This window comes from Ambystoma mexicanum, chromosome 11 (genome assembly GCF_040938575.1).
Source record: "Ambystoma mexicanum isolate Mex_15411 chromosome 11, UKY_AmexF1_1, whole genome shotgun sequence".
NCBI lineage: Eukaryota > Metazoa > Chordata > Amphibia > Caudata > Ambystomatidae > Ambystoma > Ambystoma mexicanum.
The window spans coordinates 1215784644-1215799770 of NC_090934.1; positions in this window are offsets into that span (position 1 = coordinate 1215784644).

A 15127-nucleotide genomic window follows, 5' to 3' on the forward strand; every position below is an offset into this window, starting at 1 on the left:
CCTACAATTCTACATGGCGGCAACACTGTACAGTTGGAAGTGGTGGGAGTGCAGGCATTTCCAGGTGGTGAGACTACTAATTCCTTACATTCGTAATGTCATGTTAATGGTAGTTTTGAGGGTCAGTAGCTGATAAGTGTTATTGCTAAATACCTGCTCAAGTGTGTTGTTGGTCCTGCATTACTGTGAGCATTTCAGGTGTCGCGAGTTTCAATTAGGGACACTGTACATTGTGACACTTGTGTCATGTTGTGGGGATTACTTTGTTTACCTGCACATAGCATGACATGGCACGGTGTGTCGTGTGGCGGTGCTGGGGATGGGTTGGGTGAAATGGCACTGTCCTCATGTTGCATTTTGCAAGTGGGTATTCATTTTAGCTGCATGAATGGTGTCTGCATTGGTGGTGTCTGTGTAGGTAGGGATGCACACATTGTAACACTTCCAGGTGAACAATCTCAGGCTGATATGGTTTTGACGGTTGATTCTCCAGACATTCAGGATCAGTGTCAGGTTGAGTCATCATTGATTGTCAGATGGTATGTGCCAGGCCAGTGTGCACTCCACAGGGGTGTGATTTCTATGTGAAGTAATTAGCCACTAGCTGTGTACGGGCTGCCTCCCCCCGTGCCCTTTCCCCTCCCATGCGCAGCGGGCGTGCATGTGGTTGGGGATGCGGGGGCACCACCATGTCCACGGCCAGGCCCCGGCGTGTTGCAACGTTGTGCAGGACACATGCTGCCACTATGATCCTGCACACTACTGGGGGAGCGTATAACAGCTGCCCGCCAGAACGGTCAAGGGAGCGAAAGCGTGACTTAAGCACTCCGAATGTGCGCTCCACTATGCCCGGGTTGCAATGTGGGCTGTGTTATATCTTACCTCGGGTGGCGTGGTGGGGTTCCGAATTGGCGTCATCATGTGGGGGCTGAGAGGGTAGGCACTGTCCCCTGTGGAGGTGTTGATTGGTATCATTGGTGGGGTTGTGACCTTGCTCAGTATCTGACATGCATGCATGTGCAGTGGCATTCATACTCACCAAGCAGCCATGTATCGCCATGCCGCCCAGCTTCTAGGTCCCGGCTTAGGATGGACATTCGGTAAATGAAGCTGTCATGGGTGGACCCGGGATTTTTGGCATATACTGAGGTGATGATTCCCTTGGCATTACATACTACCTGCATGTTGATGGAATGCCAGTGCTTGCGGTTCCTATAGATGTGCTCAGATGCCCTGGGGGGACGTAGAGCCACATTCGTGCAGTCGATGGCACCTAGCACTTTGGAGAATCGTGCCACACCGTAAAAATCCAGGGCGGCAGCATGCCTTTCTGCAGGTGTTCTGGGCAGGTATATGTGCCTGCGGACTGATGGGCGTGCAGTGATGATGTTCAAGACCTGGTGTAGGCAGCGTGACTGCGTGGCCTGTGACACCCCACCCACTATGGCACTTGTCAGCTGAAATGATCCAGTGGCTAAGAAGTGCAGTACATTGAGGACCTTCTCCAGGGGGCTGAGTGCTTGGGAGCACAGGGTGGGTGATGTGAGGTCATCCTCCCACTCACTCACCAGGTCCAGTATTATGTGTGGTGGAAACCTGTACCTCCCATACACCTGGTCATCAGGCATCCCGAAAAGGCTGGTTCTGGGTGTGAATATTCTGGCCCTGGCTATCCTCCTCCTCCTCCTTTGGTAGCCCACGGCCACTGCTGCTAGGAACGGTATATTCATCCTGGCGTCTGAGCTTGTTATTTTTTTGCGCGCAAATTTATGCGTTGCGGGTCGACGTATGCCTGCTTCCTACTGGCGTACGTGTTTCTTTGCGCGTGTTGTAGGCGAGCGTGTGAAACTTCCCGCGCACCCCTGAAATCCAGTACCCAGGCCAATACCGTGTGGAAATTCCCGCGCACCCCGGAATACACGTGCGCTGATGTACTCGCGTGTGAAACTTCCCGCGCACCCCTGAAATCCAGTACCCAGGCCAATAGCGTGTGGAAATTCCCGCGCACTCCGGAATACACGTGCGCTGATGTACTCGCGTGTGTAAGTGCCCGCGCACCCCTGAAATACACGTACATAGGCCAATCGCGTGTACGCGCACTTTTGTCCAATTACATGCGATGACAATCTGACGTGCAGTCTTTCCACGTGTGCTCCGTCATCACGTGCTATGAGGGAAACACCCGTGTGGGTCACGTCACAGACGCGCTTACGCGCTGAGTGCCTTTGGTCCAATAGAATCGCGTATGCGTGCTGACGCGCTTACGCGCTAAGGGCCTTTCCTCGAATTTCACGCTGACGTGCAGGATTTTCACGTGCCAAATCACTCCGTATCAAGCTGGCCACGCGAAAACACACGGAAGACCACGCTCCTGCCCAGAAGGCCGAATTACTGCCCCCAGTGCCCCGAGCAGCCTCCCACATGCCATCTGCTGCTGCTGCCTGCCTGCCTGCCTGCTGCCACCGTGCCCTGCCATTTGGTGCCTGTACATCAGCCATCTGCAGGGGTCCAGTTGCTGTGTCCACCCCTGCTGGAACAGAAGACTCCAGACTGGGATAACATCGCTCCACAGCCCAGCCCCAGGACCCAGTTGCCCACCCACTCCTGCCTCTGGGGTTGCCATGTCGGGCACTTCCACATCTGGCACCAGTGGCAACCCCAGGCCAGAGGGGCAGAGGGGCACCAGCTTCACTGCCACCGAAGTTGGTGTCCTGGTGGAGCATGTCCTGGGGCAGTATGATGCCTTCTTTGGATCGTCCCGCGCCAGCAAGGAAGGACGGGAGAGGATCTGGGCCGACTGTGTGGTTGCCATCAACGTGGAGGGGGTGGCAACCCGCGACGTCCAGAAGATCAAGAAGCGCTGGGAGGACTTGAGGTCCAGGACCCTCGTGAAGGCCCGGCGCCTTGTGGAGGAGGGGCGGGGCCGCATGAGTTCCATCCAGATGAGGTTCCTGGAACGCGTACGCCCAGCGCTCCACGCCCAGATCCTTGAGAGGGAGACCCGTCTGGAGTTGAGCGGTAAGTGGCCAAGCATTGCTGTGTGAGACAGGGCATGTTGCGGTGTGCTGGTTGTCTGATACTTGCCTGTATGTGTGACATAGGCCATGTATGCATGTATGTGTGCAGGGACATCATGGTAATGCATGTGCGACCAGTGATGTGTGAACCACATGGTTGTTGCATGTGTTTAAATGCAACATGGAGAGCCCTATGCAGATTGTACACATGAGAGCATGCCAGTCTCTGTTCCTGGACATGGGTGGGGGTGAGGGATGGGTGCTGATGCCAGGTACATATATGGTAGCCATGTTTGTGTGCCTGACCTGCGTGTCTGTGACTTGTGAATGCCATGGATGCATGACACATGTGTGTGACAATGCACAGATTCACTGATGCAGCCTAGTTATCCTTGTATCCGCTGTGTTTGGGGTGTATGATGCCAGATGGATGTGACTGAGGTGAAGTGTGTGCATGTGATAGGCATGACCCATGATGCATGTGAGTTCCATATCATTGTATGTTTCAAGAGTCCATTGGACATGTATGGAAATGTCCATGGCATGCACCATGCCTGTTACTGTGTGTGTTTTGCCTGGACTGACCCATGTGTTGTGGAGGGACATGATGGAAGTGTACTTTGACAGTGGTACTCATCTGCTATTGCTTCCTGTCTAGGGGACCATTGAACAGTACCCTGATGCTTGTGTTCTATGTCTCCCTCTACGCATGGGCTAGTGAAGAAGAGGGCGGAGACGGCGATGTGGAGCAAGGCGGCGGGGATGCCCCCACGACTGCAGCGGAAGGGGTGGGTGAGCCCCCACAGGGGCCTGCTACGGCGGAAGACGATGAGGAGCCATCCAGGTTGGTGGTTTCCACAGAGGAGGAGGAGGCCGCCACTGAGGCAAACATGGGGCCTGGTGGGGGCATCCCTGCTGGTGCAAGTGGTGCAGTCCAGGGGCAGGGGCAGGAGGCAGCACAGGTCACCTTGGAGGGGCCTGTGCATGTCGCTGTCCCTGACCCTGTGAGTGCACCACCATGCACCAGCAGGGATGCCCCGTCCCAGGCCCGTCCGCAGGTAGAGGGGATGTCCATGTCACCTGACTCCCCTCCACCTGCGGACGAGGGGACCTGTGTCCGTATGGAGAAGTTCCTGATTGGGGTCGTGATGCGTGCGGGTGCAATTCGTGATGACGTGCGTGCTTCCCGGGAGGAGCACGCACATCATCACGAAGAGCACAGTGCCGACGTGGCCCAATTGGGATCTTCCATGTTCGGGGGTTTCCTGCATGTGTCGGCCAATCTGGCGGCCCTCTCCTCCTCTGTGGAGGCTATACGCCGGTCGTTCTCCTTGCCGTCTTCCAGCCCAGATGCCACCAGGGCCCCCTGTGGACCTGCCCTGACCAATGCAGCCAACTCGGTGGGGATCCCATCCCTGCCACAGTCGGGAGTCGGAGGTCCAGCAGGGGTGGACACCACAGCAACTGTACCCCAGCAGATGGAGGATGTGCCGGCATCATCAGGCAGGGCACGTGCACGACGGCGTCGGTGGATTCCATCAGCCTGGATGCCGTCGTGCTGGCAGAGGCAGTTGCGTCGGAGGCAGCAGCAGAGTCAAGGTGGGTGGCATCATGGCTCGGGGCCATCAACATCGGAGGGGCAGGCATCGGCCGGAGGGCAGGAGGACCTAGGACAGGAAGTGTCTTCCGTGTGGCTGCGGTTGGGCCAGCAGATAGGTGCGGAGCGGCGGCGGGCGGAAGAGGCGCGGCTCACGATGGTCAGGGCGGAGAACTCCATGCGGAGGGCCCTGAGGCGGGCCGAGTGCCTCGAGGCAATCCGCAGGGGGTTGGAGGAGCAGATGGCGTCGTCCCTGCGGACCCTCGGGCCATGGAACAGGACCTCCTCCGGGACATAGACGAGGAGTTTGATGATGCCCTGGCCCGGAACACCACGGAGTGAGCCGCTGGACTTGCCCGCCGCCTTTGTAAATAGTTCTTTAGTTTTAGGTTTCCTTTGTTTCTTCTCATGATTTGGAGTCGACGGACAATGCTCCACTTTTTGTATATAGTTGCATTTTAGTTAGGGTTTTTTGTAGGTTTCCTTTGTTTAGTTGGGCTCATGGACACTTGGATGTTTTGTACATAGTTCTTCATTGGATTGTTTTATTTTTTTATTTTTTGTTTATTCTCCATGGAGCAATGGTCTTTGCATTTATTTTTCTCTCTCGGATTGATTTTATTTTTAATGTGACTTTGGACAACATTTTTTTGGATTTGGATTTGTAGTTTTGATTTTTTTGGACGGACATGCAGTTTATCCTTTTTTCATTGCCATTGTAGTTTGTTTCATTTGCATTCCATTTTTTTTAATACAATTTTGTTTTCATACTTCACTGTGTGGTATCATCTCATTGGTTTCATGCATGTCATGTTGGGTGTTTTCCCATTCAATTGTAACCATTGTGTGTGACGGACATGGGTTCATTTGCTTTATGAACATTGGGGGTGTAACATGTAATTTCCATTTCCATGTGGGTGAATGGGTTACTTGGTAGGGCCTTTTGGCTGTGGAGGCTGACCATAACGCACATGATTGGGGATTGTGAGGACCTGGGTGCAGGGGGACATGAGTGGGGGCCTGGTGGGGGCTGCCCATGGTGGCTGGGGGTGGGTGGGAGACATGGGTTTGGGCCTGGTGGAGGGTGCCCCACACTGCTGGGGGGGTGGGGGTGGTGGGAGACATGAGTGGGGGCCTGGTGGGGGATGCCCATGGTGGCTGGGGGGTGGGGGTGGTGGGAGACATGGGTGGGGGCCTGGTGGAGGGTTCCTCACACTGCTGGGGGGTGGGAGTCATGGGAGACATGAGTTGGACATGAGTGGGGGCCTGGTGGAGGGTGCCCCTGCACTGCTGGGGGGTGGGGGTGATAGGGGCCATGAGTGGGGGCCTGGTGGAGGGTGCCCCTGGATGCTGGGGGTGCAGGGGGACATGAGTGGGGGCCTGGTGGAGGGTACCCCTGGATGCTGGGGGGTGGGGGTGCAGGGGGACATGAGTGGGGGCCTGGTGGAGGCTGCCCCTGCACTGCTGGGGGGGGGGGTGGTGGGAGACATGAGTGGGGGCCTGGTGGTGCTGCCCCTGCACTGCTGGGGGGTGGGGGTGGTGGGAGACATGAGTGGGGGCCTGGTGCTGCCCCTGCACTGCTGGGGGGTGGGGGTGGTGGGAGACATGAGTGGGGGCCTGGTGGAGGGTGCCCATGGTGGCTGGGGGGTGGGGATGGTGGGAGACATGGGTGGGGGCCTGTGGAGGGTGCCCCTGCACTGCTGGAGGGTGGGGGTGATAGGAGCCATGAGTGGGGGCCTGGTGGAGGGTGCCCCTGGATGCTGGGGGGTGGGGTGGTGGGAGACATGAGCAGGGGCCTGGTGGAGGGTGCCCCTGCACTGCTGGGGGGTGGGGGTGTTGGGAGACATGAGTGGGGGCCTGGTGGAGGCTGCCCATGGTGGCTGGGGGGTTGGGGGGGTGGTAGACATGGGTGGGAGCCTGGTGGGGGCTGCCCATGGTGGCTGGGGGGTGGGGGTGGTGGGAGACATGAGTGGGGGCCTGGTGGAGGCTGCCCCTGCACTGCTGGGGGGTGGGGGTGGTGGGAGACATGAGTGGGGGCCTGGTGGAGGCTGCCCATGGTGGCTGGGGGGTTGGGGGGGGGGGTGGTAGACATTGGTGGTTTCATGCCCATGAGTTTACCAATTTTGACAATCAAGAAAATTAATTGTTGAACGGCTCTGCATTCCTTTGTCTGCTTTTGTTCTGTGGGCAGCCAAAGGATGGGTCTGGCAATGGTCTCCTGTATTAACACTGACAGAGGCAAAAGAAGATGGCAGCCTGTCTGTCAGGTTCTCACTGCTCACTTTCTTTTGATTTCTGTCAAAAAGGGGATTTTACTTGATAGCATGGGTGATGGGTGGGTGGGAGACATGAGTGGGGGCCTGGTGGGGGCTGCCCATGGTGGCTGGGGGGTGTGGGTAGTGGGAGACATGGGTGGGGGCCTGGTGGAGGCTGCCCCTGCACTGCTGGGGGGTGGGGGTGGTGGGAGACATGAGTGGGGGCCTGGTGGTGCTGCCCCTGCACTGCTGGGGGGTGGGGGTGATAGGGGCCATAAGTGGGGGCTTGGTGGAGGGTGCCCCTGGATGCTGGGGGGTGGGGGTGCAGGGGGACATGAGTGGGGGCCTGGTGGAGGGTGCCCCTGGATGCTGGGGGGTGGGGGTGCAGGGGGACATGAGTGGGGGCCTGGTGGTGCTGCCCCTGCACTGCTGGGGGGTGGGGGTGATAGGGGCCATGAGTGGGGGCCTGGTGGAGGGTGCCCCTGGATGCTGGGGGGTGGGGGTGCTGGGTGACATGAGCAGGTGTGCAGGGTATTCCCCTGTGGTGTCGGCTGCCTACAGGGGCCGTGGAGGGTGTACAGGGAATACCTGGGAGCACACAGCCAAATTGCGTGTAGAATTTCCCACGTACCCCTGAAATACACGTACCCAGCCAAATCGCGTGTGGAAATTCCCGTGCACGTACCCGGCCAAATCGCGTGTGGAACTTCCCGTGCACCCCTGAAGTCCACGTACCCTGCCAAATCGCGTGTGGGACTTCCTGCGCACCCCTGAGATCCACGTACCCAGCCAAATCGCGTGTGGAAATTCCTGCGCACGTACCTGGCCAAATCGCGTGTGGAACTTCCCGCTCACCCCTGAAATCCATGTACCCTTCCAAATCGCGCGTGGGACTTCCCGCGCACCCCTGAGATCCACGTACCCAGCCAAGTCGCGTGTGGAAATTCCCGCGCACGTACCCGGCCAAATCGCGTGTGGAACTTCCCGCGCACCCCTGAAATCCACGTACCCTGCCAAATCGCCTGTGAGACTTCCCGCGCACCCCTGAGATCCACGTACCCAGCCAAATCGCGTGTGAAAGTTCCCGCGCACCCCGGAATACACGCACACGTTATTTTTCAGTCAGCGGGTGTCCGTGTTTGTGGGCACCCCTTTGCACATCATTTGTCCTGGAGGGCCACAGTATAGGACATTCATCATGGCTGTATATAGGTGCTATTTGTTGGCGCACCTTTTGGCGCACATTTATTACAGGCGCTGAGACGCTACCGCCTGCTTTCTTGTGGCGGTCGTGTTTGTGCCTGTGCGCTGGTTTGACCGTGCGCTTTTTTGCCCTATTCGATTCCATGAATACGTGTTGTAGGCGAGCGTGTGGGCGTTCCGCGCACTTGCACCCTGTACTTCCCCTGTGACGCCCACATTTTGGCAAGTTGTTCCCCATTCCGAGTGTTACGCCCCGTGTTCCGCCTACTTTTGTTGTGTGCGGCGCGCTATGTGCGATTTTCGCTGTGGCCTGTGCGATTTTCGCTGTGACCTGGCGCACGCCGTTAGATGGCCTGTGCGCCAACGTGCGCCGCGCACTTTTTTAGCGCACATCCGATGGTTTTCTCGCGCACGGCCTTCCATGAATCGATGTGCGCTGCTTTTCGTGCGATTTTCGCACTTGCACTGCGATTTTCGCTATTCCACTGCGAATCGCACGTTTTTGGCCACTTGCGCCGCGCTAATTATTCCATGAATCGGCCTGTTAGAGTCTAGGAGTCTTTCGAATGGGGTAAGTTCCCTCGCCAACTTGGTTTTCCATTCAGGTTTTGTTAGGACACCTTTTATCTGTATGTATTGGAAGGTGGATAGAGGGCCTATTCCTAGAGCTTCAGTTAGTTCCGATAGTGTGATGAACGTGTCCTTTCTTTGTAACTGGCCCACCCGTTCCAGGCCCGCCTCATACCATGAATGGAATCTTCCTACATTGGGTATGTGGTCGTTAATACCAGGAGACCAGAGATGGCTGAGTGGGGATGGCCATGTGGTGATCTTCTGCATCTCTTTACCTGGTTGCCATATGTTCCAGATGGTACTTAATATTGGGTGGTCTCTGATTTTGCGTTGAATTCTTTTGTGTGGGGTCCACAGCCATTCTGATACTGTGGCCGGGAGAAGTAGTGGTTATCCATGTGGACCCATTGAATGTTTTTGATCACGTAAGTGTGGGATGAGGATGCGTAATGGGAAGCTTTATAATATGTCCGTAGATCAGGAAGGCCTACTCCTCCTTTGTCTTTGGGGAGTGTTAGCATGTTATACGCGATCCTCGCCCTCTTCCCCTGCCAGAGGAACCTTGTCATCACTCTCCTGGCCTCCTGAAAGAATCCATTTGGTATCTCAACAGGTAGCATCTGAAAGGGGTACAGGAACCGGGGAAGACATACCATTTTAATGGCATTGATCCATCCCAACCATGAGATTGTGTGCTTGTTCCACCTTTTTAGGTCAGCCGAGAAGCTCTCGAGAAGGAGAGGGAAGTTGGCTTCATGTAGATTCGCCAGAGTTTTGGTGATGTGTATGCCAAGATACTTCAGTGTAGAGTGTTCGAGCTTGAGGCCTAAGGGTAGAAATGTAGATTTGTTCTCCTCTTTCATTCCCCGTAGGGGAAACAGTATTGATTTGGACTTATTCACTTTAAATCCTGAGAGATGCCCATATTCCTCTAGTAAGTGTAGTACACGGGGGATAGATGCATAAGGGTTGGTAATGTGCAGCAGTATATCATCTGCATAGAGTGCTATCTTGTATTCCGTTGTACCTAGCCGCATACCTTCTATCTCAGGGTCAGTCCTCATATTTTGGGACAGGGGTTCTAGGGAAAGTGCAAAAAGGATAGCAGAAAGGGGGCATCCTTGTCTGGTTCCGCGTCCCAGTTCGAACCATCTGGAATATTCCCCATTAACAAAGATTGAAGCCTTGGGGGATGTATATACTGCCTGTATCCCCATTTGGTATTTCGGCCCTATCCCCACTTTACACAGGACCGCCCTCAGGAATTCCCACCCCACTCTATCGAAGACCTTTTCTGCATCTATTGACAGTAGGGCGGGGTCGCCAGGTAGTGTGTGGGCCGAATGGACAAGGTGGAGTGTTTTTCGCATAGGGTCAGCCCCTTGCCTACCCAATATGAATCCGACCTGGTCATTATGTATGAGGTGAGGCATCAGTACCTCCAATGGAGCGGCTAGTACCCTGGTATAGATTTTGGCATCAAGGTTAAGCAGGGAGATGGGGCGGGATTTAGGATTTCTCCCTTCTTTGGGTATCACGGTTATTAGCGCTCTCGTGAAAGAGTCAGGGGCTTGTCCTGTTTCAATTATCTCATTAAACAGTTCTGTCATGAACCGCATAAGCTGTGTGCTGAAGGTTTTGTAGAACCCGGCTGTGTAGACATCTTCTCTGGGGGATTTACCCATAGTAAGTCTTTTAATTGCTTCTTGGACCTCAGTTTCCGTTATGGGGGACTCCAGGAGTTCGGCTTCTGGGCGTGATATTTTAGGCATATCAATCGAGGATAGGTAGTGATCTGCATTCGTTCTTTCAGGGCTCACTTCAGAGGTGTATAGTCTTTCATAAAAGTCAGCAAAACTCTCGGGGATGGTATGGGAGATGCGTGGTATCGAGGGATTTTCTTCAATTATCTCTACCACCCTCCACTCCGCTCTTTGTTCTCTGAGCCTAGCTGCGAGTAGGGCATCCACCTTATCCCGCTTTTTGTAAAAGTTTTGATTGAGGAGTCGGAGCTTGCGCACTATTTGTTTGTGTTCGTATAGTGGTAGATCCTCCCTTTTGCGCTGTGATGCATTTATTCTATCTTGATCTATGTGTGGGTTTCTCCTTATGTTGTTCTCGATTTGGGATATTTCAGATCTGAGTCTATGTTCTATGATCTTTTGCTCCCTTTTTTTGGAAGACCCTTCCCGTATGAGGACTCCTCTCCAAGTGGCTTTGCCTGCTTCCCATATGATTTGTTTGGACACCTGGCCGTTGTCGTTCGTGTTGAAGTATTCACTAATTTCAGACTCCATTTCAGTCTTAAAGACCACATCTTTCCATAGACTTTCATTACATCGCCACTTCCCTCCAGAGATGGTTAGGTCTGTCCACTCTACGTCTAGCATGACCATATCATGGTCTGACCATGTCATTGGAATGATTTCTGAGAGTATAGTGGTATCAAGGAGATCATTGGTGAGGTATATATAGTCAATTTGGCTAAATGTTTTGTGCGGATTGGAGTAGAATGTATACCCCCTTTCATTAGGATGTTTGTTTCTCCACACATCTTTTAAGTCATACATCTCCATTACATCAAATAATTCAGTATGGTCAATTCTGGTTTGGCTTCTCGTTTCGGGATTGCCTGGTTTCCAGTCTATGGTTGGGTCTGCCCATTGGTTGAAGTCACCTCCAAGAATGATGTGACCTGTGGCTTCCAGCATTATTTTAGGTACTGTCTTCTCTAGGAACTTGACCTGTCCAGTGTTGGGGGCGTATATCACTGCTATAGTTACTTTCACCTTTGCAATGTTCCCGGTAATCAAAAGGGCACGCCCACTTACATCGGACCATGTTTTGTCTATTTCAAAGTTAATTCCCTTCTTAATCAAGATACCCACTCCTCCCTTTCTGAGTGGGCCAGATCCCCAGTACTCCATTCCTCCCCTTCTCCCAATAATACATCGTTCTTCCCCTTTAGCAAACTTTGTCTCTTGTAGAAGAAGAATGTCAATTTGAGATCTCCGGAATTCCCTGGCTACCAGAGACCTTTTGGTTAGTGAATTTAGACCTTTCACATTGAGGGTCCCTATCCTAAGGGAGATTTTCCCCTTCTGCTCTTCATTCGGGGCCATATTTGAAGTTTATTTGGCGCAAATTTGTGAACCATACCAGGTGAGTAGTATGTACGTAGAGTCCAACAATGTCTCGGATGATCTGAATTATTATCAGTGTCACAACAACCTCGTCCCGCTACTTGTTCGCCCAGCTCCCCCTCCCCCCACCCTTCCCAATTTGGTGGTGTTCGATCGAGCCCCGGTGAAGACTCTGGCCCTGCATCGAACCACCTGTGGGGACCGTTACTTCACATCCCTTTACTTATCATAACATCTCAGTCTTGATTGAGCCCCATTTCAGAACCCCCCCTCATGTCCATGACCCATCTTTATCTTAAACCTGTATTTCTTTCTCTGTTCAGGTCATTAACATATGCAATGGAATATTAGACTTCTTACCAAAGTCGCAGATCATCTGTTCTCTCCCCCTGGAGGGGTGTTACCTCTGCAGAATTTCCTCGAGCCTTTCACTCGTTTCCTTCTGGGGCCTTGTGTTCGCCATCCTGTATCTCCCCGTCGCGGACCTTCTCGATTATTGTCTTCAGCACCCGGCCGAAGGAGGTCTGAAAAACACGCCCTGATTTCCTTTTCTGAGCTTAACTTGATTCTGTCTCCGTTATATTCGAAGGAGAGGGAGAAGGGGTAGCCCCACCTGTAACTTATTCCTTTTACCTTCAAGTGTTTGGTAAGAGGTCCGCATATCCATCGGAGTGCGAGCGTCATAGACGATAAGTCTTGATATATTGAGATCTGGGCACCTCCTAAAGTGATTGAAGCACTAGCTCTCTCCTTTTCGAGAATCCTGGTCTTATCCTGGAAGCGATGGAACCGTGCAAGTATGGATCTCAGTCCGCCTGGAGGTCCTACAGCTCTATGTATCCTCTCCGTTTTGGGTTTGTCGATCGCATCATCAGCGACTAAGAGTTCGATAATGTCATGTAGGGTATTCCTCAGGTCACTCTCCGTCTCCCCCTCCCGTTCTGGAATGCCGAAAATTCTCAGGTTGTTTCGCCTTTCCCTGTTTTCTAAGTCGTCGAGCTTTAGTTTGAAGTTTTCTTCCCGTTGTTCCAGTTCCGTCATCCGGTGGTCAAGCTGTGCTTCCAGGGTGTCTATGGACGCTTGGTTATTTTCAACACCTTCCAGTCTTTCTTCCATGGTATCTGGACGTTGCGTGATTTTGTCTATTTTTGAGCCAATGCTGGCACCCATGTTTTTTATTTCACCTAGTAGAGAGGCAATGTCCCCTTTGGTGGCCGCTGCTTCACTCTTCAGGCTTTCTCTATTCGCCATGTTAGAGTCAAGATTCTTCATGGGTGTAGGGGTGTAGGTGAATGTGGCTAATTTCTCTTTTACGTCCATGGGGTCGATGAAGCTTCTGTGGTAGCACTGGAGGTGTCCGGAACAGAGATGGGGAGCAGGGTAGAGGAGGCACACGCCCCAGAATCGGGGGCCCAACCCTCTGTAGTATGCTGCTCGTTGTCGTGATCAGATTATTATATGTTGGGAGATGGGCTCGTGGGGCCCCTGGTGTTGAACAAAGAGTGCGCAGGGTAGGTCTCCGGAGCTCTTCCAATGGAGTTGCAGGCGTGCGGGGGTCTTAAATGGGGTTCCCAGTCAATATGGGGTTCAAGGACCAGTGTTCGGAAGTAGTGGCTCCGGGTCCCGCGTTGGGTGGGGGCCTTGTATCAAGGCAATGTCGTTTGATGCTTATGGGGTGCAATGGCAAGGTGAGGTATTCTCTTCCCCGGGTGCACGTGTTTACAGTGTGGTCCAGAGGCAAATGTTTGGGTGAGGGGGGAGCATCCCTGAGCCCCTCTCCCAAGTACAGCAACAGTCTCTCTTGCGGGAGGCTTTGGTTTAATGTGTGCAGTGGTGGTCTCTCCAGCCAAGGGGCCTGAGGCTTTTCAAAATTCAGGTATGGTTGGGGGTGTCAGGGTATTCTTTGGGTGACCGCCGAGGGATACTTGCGCGTTGTTTGTTGTAATTAGGTGGGGGGCTACGCGCCTGGATATATGTGGATTTGTCCACTATGTCCTTCACAGATTCTTCTTCTCTCTTCCTTGCCTTCGACCTTCCTTTTACTTTATGTGCCCTCTGTTTCATTTGTACATCGGTTCTAAGGTGCATGCACCCCGTTCTGGATCTATGCCACAAGTTCACATTGGAAGGGTCCTGTGCCGGGAGGTCACTCGTGTGGGTCGCTGTGGAGAGTGCAGGGAATTCAGCAGAGGCACCGAGTGGATGTGTGTTGGGATTCCACGTGTGCAGGGCCCTGCGTTTGTAAGGTCCCACACACTTCAAGTGTAGCACTCAGAGGAGCAAGGAAGGGGGACCTCCGGCCCGTGGCCACGCAGTCCACAACGGGGAGCTCTGGGGGTGTGACGGGCGCGGAAAGCAGATTTGTGCTGAGCTGATCCCAGCACAAGCGGATCACCCGCGCCTCGCTGGGGAAGCAGGGGGAAGGTCTGACGCAGCATTGTGCGGTCGATGGTAGAAGGCGCTGGAGAATCCCCGACACCGTGGTGGGGTTACCCTCCACGCGCGGCCTTGTAGATGGTGAGGAGATGGCAGTCGCCTACCGTTCGTTAGTGAGGAGCGAGATATGTGTCTCCTTCAGCGTCTCTCGTGGCAGGCGTGTCTGTTGCGGCATCGGAGGCTCCTCTGTTACTTGCGGTGCAGCACCGTGGTGTTAGAGATTTTCCCCGGGGGCGCGAGGTGTTTCCGGGTTCCCTCTGTTTCTCAGGCCTGGGATCCTCCTGCGACGACTGCGCAGGCTTCTACGTGCACAGAGGGGCCGCAGAACTCCTCGACACGTTGCCTGTCTCCGGGACAAGTTTCGGGGGTTTCCGGGGTCCGATTTTATTCAGATTTTTTCCCAGGGTGGGGGCGGGGGATCTTCAGACAGCACGACAGCGATTTTGGATCTCGGGGGGGTGTCCCAAGGTGGGGGCTCAAGCCAGCTTAGGGACCGTGAGTTGCGGAGCTCACACAGAATCAAGACCCATCCGTGCGCCCCCTGGTGGCCAGTCAAGATAGTTTATATAGCGCCTATACACAATGCGTTTCAAAGTGCTTCAAGGCAAGGGCGGGAACAAGGGAAAATACAATGACATTCTTACAACAAGAATGTGAAATTAACTATCATACTCAGCCTAGCGACATTTCAGATAGTGCAAGTGCTAAGACACAGATAGGAAGGAAATGGGAAACAGACGGGCGACTACTGTACTAGGCATGGTGACATTTCTGGTAGAGCCAGAATATAACAAGAGGTGAGGGAGAGTGGAGGAGAAAGGAGGAAGAGGAACAAAACAAGCAACTACCATACTAGGCCTGATGACATTTCAGATAGTGCTTGATTAGGGTGTTGGGGGGCAA